Source organism: Pan troglodytes, chromosome 3, assembly GCF_028858775.2.
Source record: "Pan troglodytes isolate AG18354 chromosome 3, NHGRI_mPanTro3-v2.0_pri, whole genome shotgun sequence".
Taxonomy (NCBI): domain Eukaryota; kingdom Metazoa; phylum Chordata; class Mammalia; order Primates; family Hominidae; genus Pan; species Pan troglodytes.
The window spans coordinates 77,143,134-77,160,605 of record NC_072401.2 but is presented as its reverse complement, the minus strand read 5'-3'; the positions used below and the strand labels follow the sequence as shown (position 1 = coordinate 77,160,605).

The window sequence follows — 17,472 nt, the reverse complement described above, 5'->3', positions numbered from 1 at the left end:
CATGAAATCCCATCACCCTGAGAGAAATACCACTGACATTGTAGTAACCATATTTTAACAAACACACACACACACACACACACACAAACTATACTTGTACATGTATATACATAGAATACTATACATATATACATACTATACTATAAATATATACATAGTATGTATGTGTGTATTTATATTATATAGCTACATACATATAGTTATTTAAGATTACAAGATACAAGTGGTTTTATCATAGATATTTTCTCCTTCCCTCTCACTCCTCTCCCCCATATCCTTCATCCCCTACCCTCTGGATTACCATATTAACAGCAGGTTGTGAGTGTAGATAGGTCTAGGGATAAGTAGGAGTTAAGGAAAAAAGAACAGGTGACAGGCAGCCCAGACGAAGAGAACACCACATGCAAAGGCAAGGAAGCAAGAGCTTATTAGAGCTGTGGCTCTTGAAACTTTAATGTGCATACAGATCACCTGGGGATCTTGTTGAAATATAGATTCCGAATCAGCAGATCTGGGATGAGGCCTGAGATTATGCATTACTACAAGTTTCCAGGGAATGCCCAGGCTGATGGACCATGCTTTGAGAAGCAAGGATGTAAACTATTGTGCAGTTCAATGTAGTATCTACCAGCCACATGTGACTTTTATTTTTATCTATTTATTTATCTTAGATGTCTTGCTCTGTCACCCAGGCTGGAGTGCTGGAGTGCCATCATAGGTCACTGCAGCCTTGAATCCTGAGCTCAAGTGATCCTCTTGCCTCAGCTGCCTGAGTAGCTGGGACTACAGGGCTGTTCTGCCATGCTTGGCTAATTTTTTTTTTCTGTAGAGATGGAGTCTTGCTATATTGCGGCAGCTGGAGTGCAGTGGCTATTCACAGGCACTGTCAGAGCGCACTGCAACCTCAAACTTCTGGCCTCAAGGGATCCTCCCACCTCAGACTTCTGCCCACGTAGCTGGGATTATAGGCATACCACCACCAGGCCCAGCATGACTATTTAAATTTAAATTAGTTAAAAGTAAATGAAGTTTAAGATCCAGGTCTTGTGTTGTGCTAGTCACATTTCAAGTACTCAATAGCCACATGTGGCTACCATACTGGACAGCAGAGATATAGAACATTTCCATCACTGCAGAAAGTTGTATGGGACAGTGCTGGACAGCATTCAGGGAACTGCCATTAGTTCAGCATGGTTGGATTATAACAGGTATGTGGGAAGTGAGAGGAGGAAGTAGATAGGTGGAGGTTGGTTTTGTTTCTGGTGGCAGTAAAGAGCCATTTAACAATTTCCAATGGAGATGACAGCAGTGTGGAAGAATTCATAGGGAAGGGAACACTGGAGACAGGGAAGCTGAATGAAGGTGGAGGCTACTGCAGTGGATGATGCTGAAAGTAAATGATGGAGTTAGAACTAAAGTACAAGCAAGGGCTGGAAAGAAGAGGCAGAGTCATGGATGGTCAATAGGAAGAACGGCCCGCATGGAAGAAGATGAGGAAGTAGGAGGCTGAGAAATGGAGGAGGAGACTGAGAAAGGAAAGCATTTGCGCTAAGTCCTGGACAGCTGGGCTAAGGAATTGTTATTCTTCAAGACAAATGACACAAAAAGGAAGTGGAGGGGTGGAAGAAGAGAATAAACTCTGGGCCAAAAGAGTGATTTTGTGGTGTCTCTGGGAAATCCAGCTGAGAATATCTGGAGGGCTGGTGAGTATTCTTCTAGGTCCCTTTATTCAACTTCTGACAGATTAAATTTGGAGAGACTGAACTCCCTCAAATTGGACAGATTGGCCAGGCGTGGTGGCTCACATCTGTAATGCCAATGCTTTGGGAGGCTGAGGTGGGAGGATCACTTAAGCCTAGGAGTTGGAGCCTGCCCCATGAGCTATGATTGTGCCACTGCACTCTAGCCTGAGTGATAGAGTAAGACCCTGTCAAAGGGAAAAGAAAGGGAGAGGGAGAGAGACGAGAGAGAGAGCAAGAAAGAGAGAGAGAGAGAAAAGAAAAGGAAGGAAGGGAGGGAGGGAGGGAAAGAAAAGAAAGAAAGAAAAGAAAGAAGGATTGATTAGACATACTAATTTCTCTAAAAAAATTAGGCCTAATAATAAACCCAATTGAAACAATTCTCTTTAAACTGCATTATAAGGATTTTTAGTACCAAATATATATTATCTTGAACCTAACTCAAAAGCAATTATAAATCAGTTTATTTTGTTCTATCGTCTCTGTATTTAATAGACATTTCTCCTCTAAGCCCAGTGAACAGTTTTACTATTTCAAATGAACTGTTTGTAAGTTCATTGAATTGAGGTATTTGGCCAGAAATGTGAAGCCTTCAGATTAAGGTGAATTTCTCTTAAATCAAACACAAATATAATTCTTTCATAATTCCTTCCCATTTTTATCCCCTGATTTGGGGAGAAGGGAAGACATTCTGCACAACTACCCCCAGCCCCTGCTAGGTTGCTGCTGAATTCCTGCATTAGTCTCTTTACTAAGGAGATTTACTTCTCTTTTCCTATATTTTCCCATGTTGCCTGACCACATTCATTGCCATAGTTAAAGGAAAGTTAATATCTCTCAGCTATCCAAAGGGACTATAAAAAGAACAGATTCCAACTAGAGATATGTTTGGAAGACTCTTGAGAAAGGTGAAGGGACAACAAACTGGTATTCACTCTCCAGTTTCAACAAGATCCTATGAATATCTGCATGATGACTAGGTGCTAGGGTTTACTGGTAAATTTTACTCAACTTCTTCTTCCCACCAAAACCACCTTAATCACACCCGAAACCACACCCTACATCAGATCCTATCATTCCCCTGTTAAAACACACACACACACACACAACAAACAAACAAACAAACAAAACACTTGAACAGCTTTCCATCATTCTTAGCACAAAGTATAAACTCTTTCACAAATACAAAAATTAACCAGGCATGGTGGTGCATGCCTGTAATCCCAACTACCCGGGAGGCCGAGACGAGAATAGTTTGAACTTGGGAGGCGGAGGCTGCAGTGAGCCAAGATCGTGCCACTACACTCCAGTCTGGGCAACAGAGCGAGACTCCATCTCAAAAACAAAACAAAACAAAACAACTCTTCCAGGGTTTCCTGCATGGTCTGGCCCCAAGCCATTCTCATCTCAGGCCACTCTGCTCCTTAAGTTCCATTTCTGGGAGTCCTTAAACAGGTAAAGCCCTTTCCTGTTTTACCTTGGGGCTCTGGACGAGTTGTTCTTTCTGTTTACAAAGCCACACCCCACCAGAGCTGCCTGTCTTGATCTGTTAACCAAGTGTAGGCTATTTTTTGGTTTCCCTTCCTGCTCCACCCCCAATACCTGGGGAAAGGCTAGGTAGCATGTTGTTTGAGGGGCTCTGCCTTCAGGCTGCTTGAGTTCAAATCCTGGATCTACCACTGGCTAGCTGCTCTGTGACTTTGGGCAAGTTACATAACATAATTATTTCCCCATCTATAATTTGGAGATGATTAAATATATTTTGAGGATTAGATTTGTTAGCAGATGGTAAGTACGTGAAACAGCAATAGAAGTTCTCCTTTTAGCATATACTCCAATTTTCTTCTACTTATTTGTTTGCCAAGTTTGAGCCTGTTACCTTGAGATTGCTATGGTTGCCTTCTCAACCTCCCCAACTCCTACCCTCCAACTGATTATGGTCTACTTATTGGACTCTGTAAATGAATAAAGAGGGAGCATGAGGAAAGGAGGTCGTCCTTCTAGCTTTAGGAGAGGCCACGGGAGTGAGTTTGTTGAACAAGACATGGTCGTGGCTTCTCTTTAAGCTTACGGTTTAGGCGGACACAGATGATGAACACACACCGGATTAGTGTGGCTTTAGGAAAGGGAATCTCAGGGCCTTAGGCCAACCCTGGAGTAACCTCGATGCCCTCTCCAGAAGGGCACCCGAGGAAGGGTCTAGGGCCCAAGAGCGCCAAAATCACCAACGCCGGGGATTGGTAGGTAGCCTGAAAAATCTAATTCAGAGAAGGATGCTCCGCGCGCAGACATGGCTTATCCCCGTGCTACCGCATGAGCCACACCTAGGCCGGCCCCGGACACCCACAGCCAATGGCCGGGCCCGTCCCACCCCATCCGGGATTGGCTGTGCGTGCCGCGGCCCTCCACCCCGCCCCGCTCAGGATCTTCCCGGGATTGGCTGAGCTCCCCGAACTCTCCAGGGATCGGCTGCGCGCCCCGCCCTTGCCCAGAGTCTTCCCGGGATTGGCTGCGGGCCCCGCGACCCTCCTGCTTCCCTCCCCGCCCCGCGCCGCCTCTCTGGTTTGTGCGCCCGTCGCAGGTCGCAGGCCTCTTTGTCAGCTGGAGTTGCGTGGTGAGTGCATCTCCAGTCTTCGGCTTTCGGTCTCCCGCGGGGAGGGCGCCCGGCCGGCCCGCGGGTCCGATCAGGGGCTGGGCTCGCCCGGTGTCCCCACGAGCTTTGCCCGCCTCGAGCTCCTCTGCTCCCGGCGGCCAGAACGGAGGGGTAGAGCAGCTCTCGGCGGCCCGGGGGGCGGGCGGCCGTGCCCGTCCCGGGGCTGCGCGAGGCACAGGCGCCGCGCCCAGCGAAACAGCCGGAGGTTCCCGGCGCAGGTCTGGGCACCGTAACAATTTTGCGCTTTGCTTCCCCAGGGCTGACGCGCCACTACTTTGTAGCGGGTTTCGGGCGGGCCACGCGTGCGGCGACAGGAACCCAACCCCAGCCGACCTTGAGCCCCAGGAGTTCGTCTCTTACGTCTGCGGAAGTGCAGCTGCCTCAGTTCTTAGCGCAGGTATGTTCCTAGCCTTGAGCGGGGTGGGGGGAGGAATGAGTCAGCCTGGAGCACGTGGCCAGTGGGACCGGAGGGTTCCCCGGCGTCTGTTTGTCGCCAAGGTCCGAATCCGGCTCCCCTTAACTGGAAGGAAACATCCATGTAGGGGCTCACCAAACAAAACAGCTGTTTCTAGTGTGGTTTCAGACTTAGAGAAGCAGAGATCCACGAGGTATTGAGAGCAACGCGGAAAATAGTAGTGAACCCTGTAAAAATCAAAGAAAAAAAATCACAAAGCACCCTTTCCTGTGCCCTTTTAAGGTTGACCCAGTGCTTTAAGAGGCTAACACAGAAGGGTAAAGTAAGTCTCCATAAAACCCAGAGAAGAGACTGGAAAGCTCCTCTTTGGATCCTGTCTGGAGTCACAACTGAACCAGAAAAAATTTCGTTACAACTTGAGCGCCTTTGTGATTTTCTTTACAGTTTATAGAACAAGCAATACATTTCAGTTTTCTTTGGTTAAAACGTCATTTTAAAACTTTTCTTTCTATAGGTTGACAACTACAGGCACAAGCCTTTGAAGCTGGAATGTCCTGTTGCTGGTATTTCAATTGACTTAAGCCAACTATCCCTTCAGTTACAATAGGAAAGTGCCTCTAATAAGGCCAAATATGCGTACTAACTTGCAGCAACCACGTGTCCGTGCAGTGCCACAGGAGCTAGAGCAGTGACAATGCTGGTGGCAACAGGGCAGTGTAGCAGGTGCTTCATGTTCACCTTTTCAACCTTTTCATTTAATTGTCACAACTTGGAGGTGGATTCTGTTAGGGACAGGCTGCCCCAGGACCACTCCGCCCCCGCTAACTCAATGCAGCTGACCCTTACCCTGAATACTCTGCAGCTGCATTCCTGAACCGTTATCTAGGCGCTATAGCAGGGTCACCAGACTTGCTACACCGAAGCCCTCCAGGTGGCACGGGGGAGGTCATGAGAAACGTGGATTACACCCCCTTGTAAATTCCTATTTTCACAAGATAATATATTGTAAGCCGGTCATGAGATTATATGTGGTAAAGTTAATTGACTAACAACCCCAGGGTCTCTCTCCCGCATATAAACCCCTCATTTTGTAAGCTCAGGGCTGCCACCTCTGACTGGTGGAGCAGCCTGGCAGGTTAATAAACTTACTTGGCCTGACCTTGGGTCTCTTGTCTTTTCTCTCGGCTAACCTTACAGATTCTATACTCCCATTTCACAGGTAAAGAAATGGATTAGGGATAACTCAAGTTTCATCACCTGTGAGTATCTCTGAATGAGAGGCTTCACATGTATAACTTTTAGGCAATGTGACTTCTGGAAAGTCACTTGTCTCTTGAGATTTGGTGTCCTGGTGTAACAGTTAAGAATTATTTCAACCAAACTAGGAAAGGACCACAGTCGGGCTGTTAAGAATATAAACTCTTCATATTATTTCATTGCATTGAGCCTAAGAAGGTTCACAAAATTTGGCACAAAAGGAGTATCTGTCAGCATATTCTGTTTTTTTGTGTGTGTCTATGTAGCAAGTATTAATATTTATCTTGGAGTCGTTCTTATTTCATAGCATTGTTCTTACCTTTTTATCTAAACTTTTATGTTCCATATTGTAAAGTCTAGCCTCATAAATTTAGGTAATTGCTCACAAGTTTGGATAATGTTGAATTGTAATCCCGATGTTAGAGGAGGGGCCTGGTGGGACGTGATTGGATGAAAAGGGTGGATTTCCCTCTTGCTGTTCCTTGTGATAGTGAGTTCTCATGAGATCTGGTTGTTTAGATGTGTAGTGTGGCTGGGGCAGTGGCTCATGCCTGTAATCCCAGCACTTGGGAAGGCCAAGGCAGGGGGATCACTTGAGGTCAGGAGTTAAGACTATCTTGGGCAACATAGTAAGACCTCGTCTCTACAAAAAATGAGGCAGAAGGATTGCTTGAGCCCAAGAGGTTGAGACTGCACTGAGCCATGATCTTGTCACCGTGCTCCAGCCTGAAAAGAAAAATTAATAAAAATAAAGGTTATGCAATTGTGCACATGTTATCTCAAGGCAGAGGCAGAAGAATGGCAGAGTTTAAAGTGTGGCACCTCCCCTTCCTCCTACTCTGGCCATGTGCTTCCTGTTAGACATACCCCATGATTGTAAGTTTCCTGAAGCCTCAGCAGCCATGCTCCCTGTGCAGCCTGCTGAACCATGAGACAAACCTTTTCTTTATAAATTACCCAGTCTCAGTTCTTTACAGCAATGTGAGAACAGACTAGTACAAAAAATACATTCAACTAATGTGTTAGCTGGCTATAATTGCTAAGGGGGTAAGGAAAGGGAGATGACTTAACATGGCCGGCAAGGGAGGCCTCACTCAACATGGAAGAGCTGAGGGAGATGCCATGGCCTTATATATAGTTGAGGGAAGAGCATTCTAGGCAGAGGGAAAACTAGTGCAAAGGCCCTGAGGATAGTTGTGTTTAAAGGTTTGGAGAAGCAGTGAAGCTGTAGAGAAGTGCCCTTAAGGAGGGGAGGACTTTATGTCTGTAGTAGTGGAAAGTTGGTTATTTTCAAACTATGGTAAAATGGCAACGTGCTCTGGCCTGCGGGGCTCTGAATGTTTTAATTAAATTGGAATGCTCCCTATTGCCTTACACTTTACTGCTCTTAACCTTACTTTTCTCTGACCACCATCAGCCCTTCTATGTGTTCTTGATTTTCTTTAGCACCCTGTAATGGCCCTGTAGCATCAGAACTACATTGCGCATCGCATGCAAACTTACCTAACTGCCTCTGCTTCTCTCCATTCTGTAAAGTCCACCTTAGTTCCCACCATATTACAGAGGGTCTAGTCAGGTGCTTGACCTTTTGTAGGTAAGTGGCTTACAGTCCCCTTCTAAGGGCCGCATAATGTTGAGCCTAGGTTCAAATCTCTATGTGTGATCTTAAACCACTTAGTGTTAGGTTCTATTAACAAGTAATTAAAATGAGTTATATGTGGTACATCAGACTACTTGGTAAGTAGTAAGTACTCAGCAAATGATATATTAGTTGGTAGTACTATTTAATCATTTTTATAACACCGTATAGTCATAATGTAAGAACAAAATGACAATACTGATATTTAGTACTGTGTGTGTTTCGGCAGCACATCTACTAAAATTGGAACTGATATTTAGTATTTACATAATACAGGAATAGCTCTAATGTTCTTTTAATGGAGCATTAACTATGGGCCAAGTACTATTCTAGGTATCATGAGAATCAGTGAGCAAGTATACAAAAATCAGTGGATATGGTTGGTTTTGACATTTCAGATATTCAATAGCTGCATGTGGCTAGGGGCAGCACAGACATAGAACATCAATATACAGAAAACAACCCCAGAGCCTTAAAAGGCCCTAGCAAGTTCTGTCAGAACAGTGGTCCAGTGAAGTGGGCCAAGAGAATGGCAATGTTTTCTAGGTACTGTCAAGATGAAAGGTGTAAAAACTGTGTTAAAAGTCTGAAGGCTCTAGCAAATAGTTGTCAAGAATAACCACTGGTTTCACAAAGCACTCCACGGAGTCCTGGTGGTGGTCCTTTGCCCCTTGAGTTACTTGGGCAGAGGCCCTGTAACACGTCCATGGCTCAAAAGCCACATGTGGCTAGGGGCAGCACAGATAGAAAACATTTCCATTACTGCAGGGTTTTATTAGCAGTACTGTTGTAGACATTGCATGAATCAACCAACTTTTCAGAAGAGAAAACCTGTCAGAACCTGGAAAGACAGTGTAGTCTGAATGACCGCCTCCCGAGATAATCAGGCCTAATCTCTCGAACCTGTAAATGTTACCTTATTTGCAGATATTAATATAATTAGATTAAGGATCTCAGGATGGGGAGATTACCTTGGATAATCCTAGTGGGCCCTAAATGCGATCACAAGTTCCCTCATGAGAGGGAGGCTGAGGGAGATCCACACACAGCAGATTGGAAGATGCTGGCCTTGAAGATCAGAGTGAGGCAGCCCCCAGGAGCTGGGAGATGCCAAGGAACACATTCCCCATCAGAGCCTCCTGAAGAGCATCATTTGATTTGGCTCAGTGAAACTGATTTCTGACTTCTGGCCTTCAGAACTGAGAATAAATTGCTGTTTTAAGCCACCAAGTTGTAATTTGTTACAGCAGCCTCTAAGATCACAAATATAGCTGGGGCAAGAACCCCACCACCTCAGCCTGCCTCCATTGTTTTTATTAGTGCCGTGTGGGTGGTTGGGAGTAGATCCTATATATATTCATTAGTTCTTTTTATTTTATTTTTTTGAGAGAGTCTCACTCTGTTGCCCAGGCTGGAGTGCAGTGGCGCGATCTTGGCTCACTGCAAGCTCCGCCTCCTGGGTTCATGCTGTTCTCCTGCCTCAGCCTCCTGAGAGCTGGGACTACAGGCGCCCACCACCACGCCCGGCTACTTTTTTGTATTTTTAGTAGAGACGGGTTTTCACCGTGTTAGCCAGGGTGGTTTCGATCTCCTGACCTTGTGATGCACCTGCCTCAGCCTCCCAAAGTGCTGGGATTACAGGCATGAGCCACCGCGCCCGGCCCATTTTTTAAAGGTATAACCATGAATTTAAAATGTATTTAGACTTTAATCTTGAGATACATGAGCATGTGCATGTGGCTAAAATATGTGGGGTCAGCACATACCTCCTAATAAAGCATTGTGAAAAGTAAGGAATCAATTTATGGTTTATTGGAAAGTCACTTATGCACACTTGTATTTATACAGCACAAGACACCACATTTTAAAAATTCAATAACTGAAGCAAATTAAGACAATAGGAAAAGCATTCTAATTATAATTTTTGCCCTGCGGGCTGTACAGCTTCAGCCAGCAGTGTCCTGGAGGTAATACAAACTGCTAAAGTGAGATAATGTTTTCATAAACCTCAGTTTTGGTTTGTGTTTTAAGAAATGTAAACTTGAATCTCGGCAAGAGAAGGTTCTCAAAATTTGGCACAAAGGGAGCATCTGTCAGCCTATTAGGTGTTTTTGGTGTATGAAACATGAGATGTAAAAGAGGACTTAAAAGGACATAATAGTACTAGTGTCCTTTAAAAAAAAAAAATATATATATATATATCGGCTAGGCACAGCCTGTAATCCCAGCTCTTTGGGAGGCTGAGGCATGGGGACTGCTTGAGGCCAGGAGTTCGAGACCAGCCTGAGCAACAAAGCAAGACCCCATCTCTACGAAAAGCCAAAAACTTAGCTGGGCACAGTCATCTAATCTACTTGGGAGGCTGAGGAGGGAGGATGGCTTGAGCCCACAAGTTCAAGGCTGCAGTGAGACATGACTCACTGCACTCCAGCCTGGGCAACAGCAAGACCCTGACTCCAGAAAAGTAGTATGACTAATGAAACCAGTCTTCCCAGGGTCAGCTACCACAAGGCTCTGACTTAAGTCCTTGCCACTAGGTTGCAATAATACTAATTCTGAATTACGGGATACTACACTTAAACAGCACTATACTAGAGACTGAGAAGGAAATTGGGGCAAAGAACCTAAGTTTTTTAATGAGAAGTTCATATTGAACTCAAATTTATTATGTGATGTAATAACACATGGTTCACCTAGCTCCCTAAACTAACATGTTAATTGACAAAAATACTATCTGAAATCCTTTACATTTTCTAGGTGTATCAAAATTTCTTCTGTGTGAAACCATTTTTCACCTATTCTGTGTAAGAATACCTTATCTATATCAACTGACATGAATTACTAATGCTTTTTTATTAAAGTGTTTGAGCAAAACCATCATTTGACTGGACCATGATGTACTTGAGGCTATTCGTGGGCTCACGAATATTCAAGTAATTCAAGCTTTCCTTTAATGAATGCTGTAGAGCTGAAACATAGCATATGAAGGTCAAAACTCAGTCACTTGAAAAGATTGTATATATTGTTTACTTGTTAATACCCTTTGAAACTTCTCAAACTATAGAATCTCATTCTCATGATGAAAGGATCAAACTGAACCCTATTTGCCCTTTATTCTAAATCCTAGAGATGAACAGTTTATATATAAAAATCCATTTAAAAGTGAAATTTAGATTATTTAAAGAACAAAGTATTGTGAGATTCTGAACATAATCAGGTCCTCACTTTTTGGTGGGTGGGAAGAGTGAAAGAGAACAGTATGTGTGTGTGTGTGTGTGTATATATATATATTTTTTTTTTTTTCTTTTTTTTTTGAGGTGGAGTCTTGCTCTGTCTCCCAGGCTAGAGTGCAGTGGCATGATCTCGATTCACTGCAAGCTCCACCTCCCAGGTTCACGCCATTGTCCTGCCTCAGCCTCTAGAGTAGCTGGGACTACAGGCGCCCGCCACCACGCCTGGCTAATTTTTTGTATTTTTAGTAGTGACAGGGTTTCACCGTGTTAGCCAGGATGGTCTCAATCTCCTGACCTCGTGATCCGCCCGCCTTAGCCTCCCAAAGTGCTGGGATTACAGGTGTGAGCCACCACGCCCTGCGAGAACAGTATATTTTTATTTAATGCTTCAACTGCCCACAATTCTTCATTGCTTTTTCTTTCTTAATTGAATCCCTGTTTCCAACATCTGAGCTCCATCTTCCACTCCCAAAAGAAGTTTCATTATTACAAGTTAAATATTTCTGCCCAAGTATGGCCAGTCTCAGACTACTTCTGAGATGTGTCCATACAGAATAACAATTGCTAGCTCCCTGTTGAAGGTTTAACTGCTTACCCTGCAGGTAACCTGATGAGCTCACTTTGAAGAAATAAGGTAGAAATTCTCCTACAGTTAGTTCCTTACTGTGAGATAACAGTTTGTTCCTCCTAATAAACTTCTGGTTCCATCCTCTTTTTTTGGTCATATCCAGCTCTACAAGTTTCACACTGTTTAAGTCATGTACCTACAAAAGCCTGTGAAAAAATCTTTGAAGATGCTCAGCTTGTTGCAGTCTGAAATTTCTCCAAGACCAATGAACAAAACAGGATCATGCCCTGAATACACACCCAAGCTGCAGGCTCCTGCTTAGCCCTATTTTGGTTTGGCCTCCATGAGATCTTCAGCCACAAAAGCAGGAGATAAAAATCTTCCTAGAAGCTTTCATCAGCTGCAAGTTTTCTTACAGAATGAAACTTTTCTGCTATTTTTTCTCATAGTTAATTGGCTATTTGAGAAAACCGAATTTCTGGCTGTCAGCATTTAATTGGATTCTGTGGGTGACTGGATGACCGCTTTGCACATCACCATGGGTATCATCCTTACCTTCTTTAAACCTTTTGTGCCAGTCAAAAATTCTTGCTCTTGATATGTCATCACCGGAAACTACTTTTTTTTTGTTTCTCTTTTGTGACAGGGTCTTCCTCTGTCACCCAGGCTGGATGGAGTATAGTGGAACAATCATAGTTCACTGCAGCCTTGGTACCCTAGGCTCAAGCGATCCTCCCACCTCAGCCTCCTGAGTAGGTGGGACCACACATGTGTACCACCAGACCTGGCTAATTTTGTTATTGTTGTTTTTTATAGAGGTGGGGGGGTCTCCCTATGTTGCCCAGGCCTGTCTTGAACTCACGGGCTCAAGTGATCCTCCTGCCTCAGCCTCCCAAAGTTCTGGGATTACAGGGGTGAGCCACTGGACCCAGCCAGAAACTACTTTTAACAGTTCTAATTGCCACTTGTCTTGGCTGTATATTCAGAAATAGCCAGATTGGAATTATGGTTTTTGGATTGCTATTGATAGGGAGGTTCAAATGCAATATACCAAAATAGTCTGTTTCAGGTGTCTCACTGACATATTTAACTTTACACAAAATTTAATATGAATTCTTTGCTCTAACAGTCAACAATTTTTAGGTCAACAAAAGAATAACTCTATTCACATCTAAGAAAGTTAGTTGGCAACCTTAAAAGCTCTGTTGTAGCCAGCTGAAACATAACCTATTCCAGCAATTTCACAAACTACACAAAGAAAAATTGGTAAATATTTCAACAGATGAGTACAAATAATCTTTGGAGAAGCTGATAAAGATTTCAGTGCTATATCATCTTAACCTGCTATTTTCCCACCTACAAAAGGGTCGAAAATAAATCAGATTTTTCTTGTCCAATTAATAGGAAAATGATATATGAAATACTTTAATTATATGTAGTCGGCACTGTCCCACCCCGAAAGAACCTAAGACTTAAAAATACATCCTAATAACATGTATATTGCCACTTGGCTGTATACTGAAGACTCAGGTATCTACAGTATTTTGTATTCTCTTCCCGATTGCACGATTTTTTCAGTGCTTTGCTTTCAGGGAAAACAGACTCAGGCTGGTCTTTCTTATGGTATTAAGTACAGGCTACTTTAAGATAATTTTGTGGTGTTTGCTAAATTCAAGAATTCAATACAGGCCGGGCGTGGTAGCTCACACCTGTAATCCCAGCACTTTGGGAGGCCGATTCCGGCGGATCACCTGAGGTCAGGAGTTCAAGACCAGCCTGGCCAACATGGTGAAACCCCGTCTCTACAAAATATACAAAAATTAGCCGGGCGTGGTGGCTGGCGCCTGTAATCCCAGCTACTTGGGAGGCTGAGGTGGGATGATCGCTTGAACTCGGGAGGTAGAGGTTGCAGTGAGCCGAGATCGCGCCACTGCACTCCAGCCTGGGCGACAGAGCGACACCGTCTTTAAAAAAAAAAAAAAAAAAAAGAATTCAATACATATTGTCATGTGCCTTTACTGGGGGAATCTCCTTTACCTTTTGGGGAGGCTGATAGGGCTGCTTAAAATATTTGTATTAGAAAGGCACTGGAAGATGTAAACGGGACCTTATCCTATTTAAACTCTCTTTAAATTAGCTAGAAATGGGCTGGGAACAACAGGAACCCACCATTTAACTACGGCGGCTAATCCCCCAAGTATGGTAACATACTGTACTGCACCCCCTAAAAGTGTGTTACCAACAGGACCACAAACAAGTTTGCCCACTGTTTTAAATGCAAATGTTCCTTTCAAGATCGCAAACCCTTCAATACACAGGGCCTAATCCAGTCGCGCTTTACTACTACGGGTTACTCCCGCCAACTGGCAGGGGAGCCGCCCCGGGCCCCGCGGAAAAGGCAGGTGCGCGTGAGGGAAAGCATGAGAGCCCGGGCCGCGCCCACCTCGGCCCCAGGCACTACGGGTCCTGCGGGTCCCGCGGGTCCCGGATTCGAGGCGAAGCGGCCCAGAGCCTGCGGCTGCTCAGACCTCCTCACCGCGCCCACCTCCCAGCCACCTCCTGGCTCCAGGTCCAGAGCAGGAGCAGGACTACCGGGGTCCCTGTCACACAAGGAGCAGAAATACCTTGAGGGGCGGGACCAAGTAGCCCAGCGCTGGAGGAAGACCCGCACCCTCGCGGGAGTTCTGAGAGCCCTAGCAGGCCGCGACAACACTGGGAGACGTGTCTGCCAATCACCGGATGGGGGCGGTCCTGGGGGGGGGTCATGCAATTGGCTAAGCACGGAGAAGCTCTCGTTCCATTGGCCATTTTTCCGGCCTCAAGCCCACCCCTAGGCCTGAATCCCCGTTGCGTTCCGCCGGTCTGCTTCTCGGCGGAAAGGCTGGGGAGGAGGAGAGGAAACGCCTGGCTTAGTTTTGGTTCCTTCTGCTGGCGCTCAGGCTGCCGGAAGAGTCCTAGACCTTCACCCGTGGTCCCTTGGGCCCGTTTCACGCCCACGTTCTGACATGTCCTGTGGTATTCTGTACCTCTGCCTTCTACCCTGTGTCCCACGCTGATCCATCCTAGGCAGGGAGAAGGCAGCGTCGCAGGGACAATGCCAAAATCAAGATATTTCTCTTAGAGCTTTCTAATATTAATACCTTATGTCTAGGTATGGTATACAATAAGCATATATATTTTTTATAAATCTAAAACCACTCCCCCTCATTAAATCATCAAACTAGTCCCAATGAAGTAGGTACTGTTATTCCTTATTTTTCAAGCAAGGAAACATGAGCAGGAGGATTTAGTGATCGGCTCACGTCCTGTCATGTTTACTTCCTAAATATCAGCTGTATCCTGTCCTCATTCCTATTCCCTTGCTCTAATTCAGACCTTCATAATTGCTTGCCTGGATTAGTTCTACAAATAGCTCCCAACTCCTTTCCCGGTCATCCTCCAAAGCCAAAGATTAATCTTCCTAATGCAAATCTGATTGTGTCTCTTAAACCCTTCTCAAGCCTCTCAAATGTCAACTCCTTCTGTGGCACCTCATTGCCTGTAGGTTCTGGCAGAGACTGCTTTTTATTGAAATATAACATGCCCACAGATGAGTACACAAAAATGCACATTCGGCTGAAATTTCACAAACTAATCACAGTCCTGCCACCAACAACTAATTTAAGAAACAGAACATGGCGGGGCGTGGTGGTTCATGCCTGTAATCCCAGCACTTTGGGAGGCCGAGGTGGGCAGATCGCTTGAGGTCAGGAGTTTGAGACCAGCCTGGCCTACATGGTGAAACCCTGTCTCTACTAAAAATACAAAAATTAGCTGGGTGTGGTGGCACGCGTCTGTAATCCTAGCTACTCCGGAGGCTGAGGCAGGGGAATCGCTTGAACCCGGGAGGTGGAGGTTGCAGTGAGCGAGATCATGCCACTGCACTCCAGCCTGGGTGACAGGGCTATACTACATTAAAAAAAAGAAAAAAAGAAATAGAAAGAAAGAGAGAGAGAAAGGGAAGGAAGAAAGGGAGGGAAGGAAGGAAGGAAGGAAGGGAGGAAGGGAGGGAGGGACGGAGGGAGGGGAAAGAAACGAAGAGAAAGAAAGGAAAGAAAAGAAGGGAAAGAAAGGAAAGAAAGAAAGAAACAGTACACCAGAAGTATTTCCTTCCGGTAGCTAACCACTCCTTTTCACCCAAAGGTAACCGCTAGCCTGACTTCTAACAGCATAGAGCAGTATCCTTGTGTTTGTGCATAATATACATGTGATTCTTTGTGTCTGGTTTCTTTAACTCACTATGATGGTCATGAGGTTCATCCATATTTTGAGTATAGTCACAGTTTGCTCATGAGAATGCTGCAGTGCAGTCCATTTTGTGAATATACCACAATTTATGTATTCAACCAATTGTTGATAGGCATTGGAGTAGTCTACATTTTGGAACTATTAAAAATATTGCTGCTATGAACATTGTAATAAACGTCTTCTGATGAACATGATAAAAGATGATTGCATTTCTGTTCGGTGTATACCTACAAATGGAATTATTGGATCATAGGTTATATACCATGTTCAAATTTAGTAGATATTAAATATTTTAAAACAGTTTTTCAAAGTGTTTGAGCCAATTTACACTTATCAGCAACATATGAGTATTCCAGTTGTTCCACATTCTCATCAACACTTGGTATTTTCCATCTTTTTTCCTTTTAGCCATTTTGGTGGGTGATAATTGTGCTTCAGGTGATTTTGATTTGCAGCTCCCTGATGATTAATGAAGTTGAGCACCTTTTCATCTCTTTATTGGCTATTAAGAAATAACTTCATGAAGTAAAATCTGTGCCCATTTTTAGTGTCTTTTAAATTTGTATTTTCCTAACATTTGATTATGAAAAATTTCAAATATTTAGCAAAGTTTAAAGAGTTTTACAATAGCGTCTGTAAACTTACCACATAGATTATTCTACCATTAACGTTATATAACACTCACTTTAGGATATTTCTACATTTACCTGTATCTATCTTAATGTTGTTGCATTTCAAAGTAAATTGCAAACAGCAATACATATTTGGCCATTTAAATATTAATATTTCAGCATGTATATCATTAACTAGAATTTAATACTTCAGGTTTCTTTTGATGTAAAATTTACATGAAATGAAATGCACAAATCTTTAGTGTATATATTTGCTGAGTTTTGACAAATGCATTCATTTGTATAACCCAAACTTCTATCAAGTATAGAACATACTATCACCCCGGAAAGTCCTTCATGCTCCCTACCATTTCCACTTTCCCAGGGACAACCAATGTTCTAATTTTTTTCCTCACTGTAGATTAGATTTGCCTGTTTCAGAAGACCATATAACTGGAATCATACAGTATGTTCTTCTGTATAAGGCTCCTTGCACTCAGCATGCTGTGTTTGAGATTTATTCATATTGTTGCATGTGTCAATAACTTATTCCTCCTTATTTCTGAGTACTATTCCATTGGATGAATATATCACAGCTTGTTTATCCATTGTAAGAAGATTTTTAAAAATGACTTTATTGAAGTATGATTGGCATGCTAAAAAGCTATACATATTCAATGTACACAACTTCATAAGTTTGGAGATAAGTGTACACCCTTAAAACTATCAGCACCATCTATGCCATGAACCTAATCCATCACCTCCAAAAGTTTTCTCCTGACCTCTTTATTATTATTATTGATAATAACCCTTAACATGGGGGGAGGGAAAGAGAGGGAGAAAAGTTGGAAAAACTGTTGGGTACGATGCTCAGTACCTGGCTGAAGGGATCATTTGTACCCCAAACCTCAGCATCGCGCAATATACCCAGGTAACAAGCCTGTACATGTACCCCTGAGTCTAAAATAAAATTTGAAAAAAATAAAATAAATTTAAAATAACACAATGTAAGATATATCCTCTTAGCAATTTTTTAAGTATACAGTATTATGTTTTTGTTTTTAGAATTC

General features: G+C 43.7%; 2 long non-coding RNA genes and 1 other non-coding gene across 3 annotated transcripts; 2 read left to right on the top strand and 1 right to left on the bottom strand.

The window, feature by feature from the left end:
- Positions 1-2,877: 2,877 nt before the first annotated feature.
- LOC129143742 (uncharacterized) lies at positions 2,878-14,231 on the bottom strand. Its single transcript, XR_008547556.2, has 2 exons — positions 14,129-14,231; positions 2,878-5,034 (listed from the first exon to the last, which is right to left on the bottom strand). It is a non-coding gene; the product is annotated as an uncharacterized LOC129143742 (long non-coding RNA).
- DANCR (differentiation antagonizing non-protein coding RNA) lies at positions 4,280-5,966 on the top strand. Its single transcript, NR_131911.1, has 3 exons — positions 4,280-4,353; positions 4,650-4,789; positions 5,322-5,966. It is a non-coding gene; the product is annotated as a differentiation antagonizing non-protein coding RNA (long non-coding RNA).
- Positions 5,077-5,198, top strand: LOC112209114 (small nucleolar RNA SNORA26). The gene has a single exon (XR_002943781.1). It is a non-coding gene; the product is annotated as a small nucleolar RNA SNORA26 (small nucleolar RNA).
- Positions 14,232-17,472: the final 3,241 nt, after the last annotated feature.